The following is a 9723-nucleotide window of genomic DNA, read 5'->3' on the forward strand; positions in this document are numbered from 1 at the left end:
TTGCCATACTGAAAAATGATTCCCAAATTGAAAGATAATCTGTTTCTGCTAAAAGTAAATTATATACAGTTCTATTAAATGTCTATTGAAGTAAATGTTAAACAATTCTATCTAACATATAATGATAGATTAAACATAAGTATATTTTCAAGGAAATTCTTCCATCATTGATTTCCCCCTAAAAACATTTTAATTACTATTAACAGTGAGATCAATTGAGGCACAAAATTACATTACCATCCTCCTGGAGGGTCAACCAGAATTAGGAGTGCAAGGCCAGCCTGAGCTACAAAACACCATTCTGAGTTATTAAAGTAAATACATTTAAAAAGCAAATGTTTTAATAATTAGAAATGGTAAAGATGTGAATTACTGAAATAAAAAAATGAAATACTCCTGAATTTACAGCAAAAGGTAACTTGTGTATGAAGATTATCATGGGGAAAATCCTAAGAAAAAGTTTATGATAAACTAATGTGTACTTAGGCTTAATCTTAAACAAAATTTAGGGATCATGATTATGAAGATTACACACAAATATTGTGACATCATTTTAGGATATGCTCTAGATAACCCGATCATTTCTTTTATCCTATATATTATCTAACATACTTACGACTTACATATTCATTTAAAGTTTTGATTTGTAAGCCACTGCTCTTTATTAAAATAGTTTAAAGGGAGTTCTGCTGCAGTGCGACCTTGAGACAAATAAAATACAAGGTAACCAAATGCCACAGAAAAGTCAACCATTTTAATTGACCGTGTGAGGACGACTGATACTGAAGAATGTACAAGCAATTTGATTAGCGGTTCACTGACAACAATTGTGACCCCATGAAAGTTGTACATGAGTAATCAGGTTCTGTTTATTTTAATAATATTCATTGAAGACATCACATTCTATACCAACTTATGCTATCTTAGATAGAAAGGCCAAAGCAAAAATAACTCTTGTTCTGAACATTTACATATATGTGTGTATATATATATATATATATATATATATCCATATGTCTATATAAATGTATACAATTCTATGTATGTATACATAGACACATACACATGCACATACACTTCAGCTATGTAACAGTTATTACCTGTTTAAATAGCTTGTAGACATCAAATAGCTTGTGGATCCAAGGCTGATATTGGATCATGGTGTCACAGTTGAATTATTACTATAAAAGTCACCCCAAATGACATCTTATTAGGTGCAAGAGTAAATGCGCTTTATGTAATAGCTATTGTAGTCTGACCATACATTTAAAATCCCCCTTAACATTATTCAATAACACTGTGAAAAGAATGGAACCCGGCCACAAGTAAAGTACTTTTCATTACATTACTTATCACTGACGATCCACTAGGCAAGTGAAGATAAGCAGTATCGATATACTTACAACATTTTAACATCTTTTTAAAAGGCAATGCATGTGGAAAATCAAACTGAATAAACAGACACATAATAATTATATAAAGTATCCGTTTTATTTTGAAATTGTATCAGAAATAGTATAGCCTAATATAGCATGTGTCCAATGACACAGATTAATTCACCATTCACTACTAGGAAACGATCAAATGCAGGAGAGCACCAAAACGCTGTTTGATTGCAGACACTTGGGCAAAACAATGGCTCATCACCCTAAAGTGTCTTTTATACTGTAAAAAGAACTATAATTAATAAAATAATGTTAGAAGTAAATAATGTGGGATACTATTAAGATTAAATGGAAATATTTTACATATCTTTACAATCTCTGAAATAAACCTGGCTTAATGTACAGTAACTTTCTAGATAGAATCAACATAATTGGAAATACGATTGAAAACCCACTGTGAAGTTGCCGGGGTTGCCAGGTGCATTTCAAATGGTATCCTATTCAAGGTAAACGTTCTAAGACCAACCAAGTAAATTGAGAGCATGAAGCAAGTGTGTTAGCAGAGCCTCGGCATTGTAAAGGAGAGGAGATTTTCTGAAAACACGTCATAATAGACATATTGTGATCATATTAAATAGAGGTATGTATGAGCCCCACACCTGCTTCTAGATTTCAGAATTTACAGAAAGGTAAAAATGAGACCATTCATAAGAAATATGGAATACGATAATCAATGATGGAGTTTATGAGATTTTCTGAAATAGAGCATGTGCTTGTCTGAAAGGGGAATGTTTAGAAATGAAAGCAATGCCTAACCCATCCCTCAAAATGCTAAATAAACCTGGTAGTTATTTAAGAGAATAGCAAGTAGCTTAATTGGAGGAATGTGTGTTTTTTCTACATGGTAATCATGTCTTTACACTGAAAATAGTAGCAATTAGATTACTACTATTGATGTGTATCATACATGTTTGTTTTAATGTGCAGTAACCTTCTAGATTAAATCAAAATAATTGGAGATCTGACTGAAAACTCATTGTGAACTTGACAGCTGACAGATACATTTCAGATGACGTCCTACTCAAGATAATCTTCTGAAGACAATCAAGTAAACTGAGGGCATAGAGCAAGTGTTTTAGAGCTTCAGCAGGCTAAAGGAAGATGCTTTCCTAAATATAAGTGAAAATAAACATACTGTTCTCAAATTTAAGTGTATGTGTGCATCATACATATATACATATATACATATATATATGTACATATATACATATACACGCATGTGTACATATACATGTATGTATATATCATATACACATAGACACATATGTATATGTATATATTATTGATTGTCAACTGTAGGAAACCATGGAGTTGGCCTGGCCTACCTGCCTTGAAAGACATATGTCATAGATTTTTCAGGTTATAGTCTATGGCTCCTGAGGTACAGTGTACCTTCCAGTTCCTGAGAGACAGATGTACTCCCTCAGACAATGAAGTATTCAGGCTCCTTTGTATTTCTCTGTATGACCCTCAGTAGTCAAGGTAGCATGAAAGCTGCACAGGAGAATTAGTTTTGGACATTAATCTTGTGCACCCTGTGTATCTTGCAAACTTTATTGTATCCTGGCAACTACAACTGTATCAATCCAGGCAATTGTCATTATCTTCTGTTTCAGATAACTGTATAAAAAGTCTGATTACTCTCAGTAAAATTTCCACAGCCTCAGTCTTGAAGTGGTCCCTCCAGTCAGCATGGCAAAACTGTTTTCAACAATGGTGGACAGAACATACCATTATGGAAGAATTTACAAGGTGAATAATTCTTAATTCATATTAAAATTGACATGGTAGGGAGTCAGAGGCAGATGGATCTCTGAGTTCGAGGACAGTCTGGTCAACAACGAAGTGAGTTTTAGGACAGCTAGGGCTACACAGAAAAACCCCATCTGGATAAAACAAAACAAAACAAAACAAAACAAAATGGACTTTGAGGGCTGAAGAGATGGCTCAGTGGCTAATCGTTAAGAGCACTGGCACACATTCAGAGAAACAGGACCTCATTCCCAGCACACATAGGACAGTTGACCACTGTGTTTAACTCTAGCTCCAGGAGTTCTGACACCATCACACAAATACACATGCAGGCAAAATACCAGTGGACATAAATAAAAATAAATAATAAAAAGCTTGTCTTTTAAAAATGACATTGTAGAAAAATAATACAATTATTGGAAAGGAGCATTCTACACTCCAAGTAAACAACAGTCTTTATTTGCTATGAAATGAAATTTGAGAGAGATAGTCTGTATTACAGCAATAGAAAATTGAACAAATTGTAACACTGCCTTTAAGACTCCAACTCCATATGTAGCAGAAGATGGCCTTGTTGGACATCAGTGGGAGGAAAGGCCCTTGGTCTTGTGAATGCTTGATGCCCCAGTGTAGGGGAATGCCAGGACAGGGAAGTGGGAGTGGGTGGGTTGGTGAGCAAGGGAAGCAGGGAGAGATGGGGGTTTTTGGAGGGGAAACCAGGAAAGGGGATAAAGTTTCAAATGTAAATAAAGAAAATATCTTTAAAAAAAAAAAAGACTGGAGGTCATATGTCTTTTCAGACCACATATGATGAAATGAAAACTATCTGTGATACACGGAGAGCTATATCACTTGGATACATATAAACTGAAGTGGGATATTTGACATGAAAAATCAAGAAGAGGGAACAGCTGCCTTGCCATATGTAGGTCACATGTGATGAAATGGGACCTAATGTTAGTATATTTGCTGAGTTTAGGACCAACAGAAACCTGGCAGGTTAAATGATGGGCTTGAAGGGTGGAAGAAGATAATAATAAAGGAGTGAAGTAAAAGGGAAGTGGCTGTTCAGAGGTTAAGAGTGTCTGCTATTATTTCAAACACCAGAGATCAGATCCCAACACCCAGGTCAAGTTTATAAATACCTGTAACTTCAGCTCCAGGAGATCTAACAAATTATTTCCGCCTGTCAGCACATATTTACAATACACACACACACACACACACACACACACATACACACACACACACACACACACACACATCACATTGTGGTACAGATATGTAGGAATAGAATCTAATCTAGAAAACAATACAAATATGAAAAAAACAGTAAAACATGTAGAATGATGTAATTTAATATCAGACATCCAGACATACACAGAAATATTTGTGATTTTAAAGATAATCCACTGTTCCAGTCTATCATTCTGTTGATAATAGCTATAAAATTATGAAGCAATTATTATATTAGAAGTTTCTAAAGAGAGATTAAATGATGGATGTGTAGCAAAGACAAGGTTTAGGTTAAGGACACCTAGGAAGCTTAGCCCAACAACCACAGAGCCTTGGGTTACATTTGGGTATGAAGACCTTGGGTTACATTTGGGTATAAAGACCAGAGCTGGCAAGCTAGGCAAAGCTGTCTTTGTAGTGCATATTAATGAAGCTTTACCCCTAGTCAATCAGAAGAACTGAAGGGGTCCTGCTATCTCAGCCAGTGTGTATTAGAATCAGGCCAGTATTTTATTTTATTAGATATTTTCTTCATTTACATTTCAAATGCTATCCAAAATGTCCCCTATACCCTCCCCCTGTCCTGCTCCCCTACCCACCCAGTTCCACTTCTTGGCCCTGGCATTCCCCTGTACTGGGGCATATAAAGTTTGTAAGACCAAGGAGCTTCTCTTCCCATTGATGGCAGACTAGGCCATCTTCTGCTACATATGCAGCTAGAGACACAAATTCTGGGGGTACTGGTTAGTTCATATTGTTGTTCCTCCTATAGGGCTGCAGACCCCTTAAGCTCCTTGGGTAGTTTCTCTAGCCCAGTTCTTATAAAAAAAAAAAACAAACACAATTTTGTTAATGAAAATCATCTATGTTCTTAAAGTTCAGCACTTTTGTGTGGATATAAAAGCATAAACATTAGGAAAAAGTTGGTTTTATCCACATGGTAGAGTATCAGTAAAATAAATATGGAATATTATTATATATTATATATAACATTTATAACATATAAAATATAAACCTATATTTATATATATTTAAAATAACATTTGTAAATAAACATATATTAAAAATAATATTTTATAACATAATTATATATACATATGTATAATATGTGACATATATTTCAATCAATTATATATTATAAATATATGTAATTAATATATCTAATACTAACAAAGTGTTTCTTTAATGACCATTGGTATGTATTGCAAGGTGTTAAAATCTTCGAACAAGTTTCTAAGAGAGCTGTGTGCTTTTTTTCTACTTTTTGGTTCTTGTATTTCAGCAATTACACTTTCACATTGCATCACATAAATAACAGTCTTTTATGCTTTTTATATTTTTTGGTTGCTTTTGTCTGTATAGACTTCCAATTTATAGATCACTACTTTATAAGTTCTTCAATGAATTTTAGACCATGCTTGAATTTAAAAAATAATTTCTTTCTGTTAACAAATGAGCTAAGACATCAAAGAAAAGAACAGCATCAATAAGAAGATATTGAGCAAATAAAGTTCCAAAAATAATAATACCAAAAAATTATAGAATAATTGTTAATTTTATTATGGAAGATAATATTGATAGTAGTTATTATCCTTGTATAGAACAAATAGGATTTAAAAATAATAATACAAACTCTGTAAATTATTCTCATTTTAACTAATAATTCCATGACTTATTTGTGAAAAACCTTGAAATATTGATTGATCTTATACTTTAGAAAGTGAAGCTGTCTTACTCAAAAGCAGCATACTTTCAACAATCTAAAAAAAAAAATCGTAGATTTTATTTTAACAACTATTTCCCCAATAACTACCACTGTTTTTTTTCTTTCTGGTATTTATAGAGTCATACAGCTTGGCTTTCCTGTAGCCAAAAGACCCATTGCAATGTGAAGTTTTTATTTTCACAAAATAAACTCACTACAAAGAGATAACAAAGCAATAAAGAGTGCACAAAGGCAGGGTGTCTTTTGTATATTGCAATGTGCAGTAACTATAGTATTTTATTACGGCATAACTTCTGTTGCTTTTTCATCAAAATTACCATAACACATCACCTGAAATGACTCCTTGATGTGCTACAACCTCTGGCTTCTGTGTTAGTTTGCCTAAATAATTGTTTCACTTATTTGGAGAGATTCACTCATTACACACTTTCAGTCTAACTCGACACATGTGTATGAGTGGCAAACCATGTCCTTGCAGTCTTATAAATACTGCAGACATAATGAAGTAATCAAGCCAAACTGGACCATGATTCTAGGCAGACACTTAGGGCTTTAGGAGGAGAGGCAGAGCAGTGTTTATGAATCTGTAAGAAAGAAAGAAGTGTTTACCTTCTCCTGCCCAACAACGGAAACTATTTCATGCAAATCAGCAACAATAAAACAAGAATATTTTTGCTCACCAAAAAAAAAAAAAAAAAAAGAAAAAAATGTAATGGCTAGACTATAATGTTGATATTGCAGTGCTTGGGTAAGAGAAACTGGTTAGCATAGGAACATATAATCAATATTGCAGAGTGAGGTTTTTGCAGGAAGATAGAGACATGGTTTCAGGAAGAAAACTCAAATAAATAATATTTTTAGCTGAATAAGTAAACACTCCGAATTATGAAATAGGAGGATGACCTAAAAAAATAAAATAAAATAAAATAATTCCAAATCTCCAACATGTTTCTTCTCTACAAGGATTTCTAGAAGTTGTCCACCTATCTATTCTAAGATAAATCCTTCATCAATTTTTTTACTATATTACATTTTACCTGATATCAAAATTCTTATACACATACCATTTTCTATCAGTTGCAATTCCTACTGTACATCACCTTGATAATTAATTAACAATACATATTTTTCTAGTGGTCCTTTCTCTAAGTTCCAGGATAACAATATAGTGTCTAATTTTTATATCAATACAACTATAAAAGGTGTCATTCTTCAAGAGAGAACGTCAACTGAGAAAATGGTCCTCCCAGACTGGCCAGTAAGAAACAAGTGATGCATTTTCTGGATAGATGACTTATATGGGAGATTTTAGCTCATCTTGTGTGGCATCATGCAAGGGTTTACTGTATTAAATACTGTATCAAAGCAGGCTGGCCAAGCCATAAGGAGCTATCTAACAAGTGACATTTCTCCGTGGTGTCTAAATCAGCCCCTGCCTCCAGGTTCCTCACTTGAATTTTTGCTGTAACTTCCTGAAGCAGGAAACTATCAGTTGCAAGCTGAAAAAAACAAACAAACAAACAACCTCAATTTCCTATCAAGTTGTTTTTGGCAATGGTGTTTTCATTGTTGTTGGTGGTTTTGGGGTTTGTTTGTTTGTTTGTTTGTTTTTTGTTATTGTTTGTTTGCTCATTTCCAGAAATAGGAACCCCAGTGTAGACTCTGACACATAAATCTAGCTATGTAGACCAAGTTGGGTTCAAACTCACACAGCTCTGTCTGGTCTGTCCCTGCCCTCCGAAGACTGCAGTTAAAGGTGTTCGGAACCAAATCCAGCAATAAATTTGAATACATGAAAACCAGAGCTTCTTTCTTTCTTTCTTTTTGGTTTTTTTTTTTTTTTTGATTTTATTTATTTTATTTATTTGTTATATGTAAGTATACTGTAGCTGTCTTCAGACACTCCAGAAGAGGGAGTCAGATCTTTTTAAGGATGGTTGTAAGCCACCATGTGGTTGCTGGGATTTGAACTCTGCACCTTTGGAAGAGCAGTTGGGTGCTCTTACCTGCTGAGCCATCTCACCAGCCCCAAACCAGAGCTTCTGAGTGCAGTTATTTTTCATCCTTACCCTGTTTTTATCTTTCAATCTTAAACTACTTCCTGTACATATGGGGATGCTTAATGTCCCACCTCTCTTTGCCACTGGAAAAGATTCAACTTTCATGAAAACATGTTTTTATTATCACTTGATCATAATTATATGTACAGTGATTAGAAATTTCCACACACGCACACATACATTCATAATTCAATGAAGTTTCAAGAAATCAAATGTTTAGGAACAAAAATATTTTATTTTAGATGTTACTGGAAATATATTTCCAATTCAGGAATTGCGCTTCAAGTTCTGACAAATACGCTTTGCTTACAGAATTTTCTTTGATGGTTGTTTCCGCAAATGCTTGATGAGAGATTATCAACTATTATAATTTTTATGGATGCATGGAAGAAGAGTTAGAAACTACCATGACTTAACAGAAGATTTTTATACTCCCATTATAACTGGTTTGAAGATTTATTATTTTTTAATTTACAGATGAAAACTTGGAAGAAAATAGGTGTTTATCCCTTGACACTCATTTCAGAGAGGAAACACCACAACTTGGCGAACAGGGTGTTATAGATAAGAATTTATGCTCAGAATGAATAAACAAAGTACAGACCACCTAGGGGATTCACTCGGATGGTAGGAATGACTATCAGCTCTTGCTGTCGAGTTGGAAAGTAGAGGTCAAACTAGTCTTTAAAATATCCACACATAGCCGGGCGTGGTGGCGCACGCCTTTAATCACAGCACTTGGGAGGCACAGGCAGGTATTTTTCTGAGTTCGAGGCTAGCCTGGTCTACAGAGTGAGTTCCAGGACAGCCAGGACTACTCAGAGAAATCCTGTCTCAAGAAACAACAACAACAAAAATAAATAAATAAAAATAAATAAATAAAAATTGAATCTTTTTGAGCCGGGCTTGGTGGCACACACCTTTAATCTCAGCACTCAGGAGGCAGAGGCAGGCGGATTTCTGAGTTCAAGGCCAGCCTTGTCTACAGAGTGAGTTCCAGGACAGCCAAGGCTACACAGAGAAACCCTGTCTCAAAAAAAAAAAAAATTCACACATAGAGAAAACTATTATAGTAAATGAACCTATGCCAAGACCCATAAATCTATGAAAAATTCATATCAGTTACTTTCCCTCTGTCTCTTTTGTTTCTATGTATATCACTATATTTTTTAATGTGGTGATTTGTTTTGATTTTAAAATGGGAATTTGAAATCTGAAATGAATTTTCAATGCAAGAAACTATGTACACATAAAATGCTTCAGTCTATATTATCTTGTATTAATAAGAGACCTAAGCAACAACAAATAAAAGCAGTCATAATGAGGCATGTTTGCAACCTTATCACTTGGGGGATAAAGTAAAGAAGAATTAGGAGTTCAAAATCATCCTGAGCTACATAGATAATTGAAGTGCCACCTGGTGTAATGAAGCACCCCCATTTCTCTCTCTCTCTCTCTCTCTCTCTCTCTCTCTCTCTCTCTCTCTCTCTCTCTCTCTCTCTCT

At 34.4% G+C, this 9723-nt stretch overlaps 1 protein-coding gene across 1 annotated transcript in view; it reads right to left on the bottom strand.

Moving 5' to 3' along the window:
* Window positions 1–9723, bottom strand: part of Tecrl (trans-2,3-enoyl-CoA reductase like) — a 79487-nt gene that overhangs the window by 40223 nt on the left and 29541 nt on the right. The window lies entirely within an intron of this gene.

This window comes from Mus pahari, chromosome 13 (assembly GCF_900095145.1).
Source record: "Mus pahari chromosome 13, PAHARI_EIJ_v1.1, whole genome shotgun sequence".
Taxonomy (NCBI): Eukaryota; Metazoa; Chordata; class Mammalia; order Rodentia; family Muridae; genus Mus; species Mus pahari.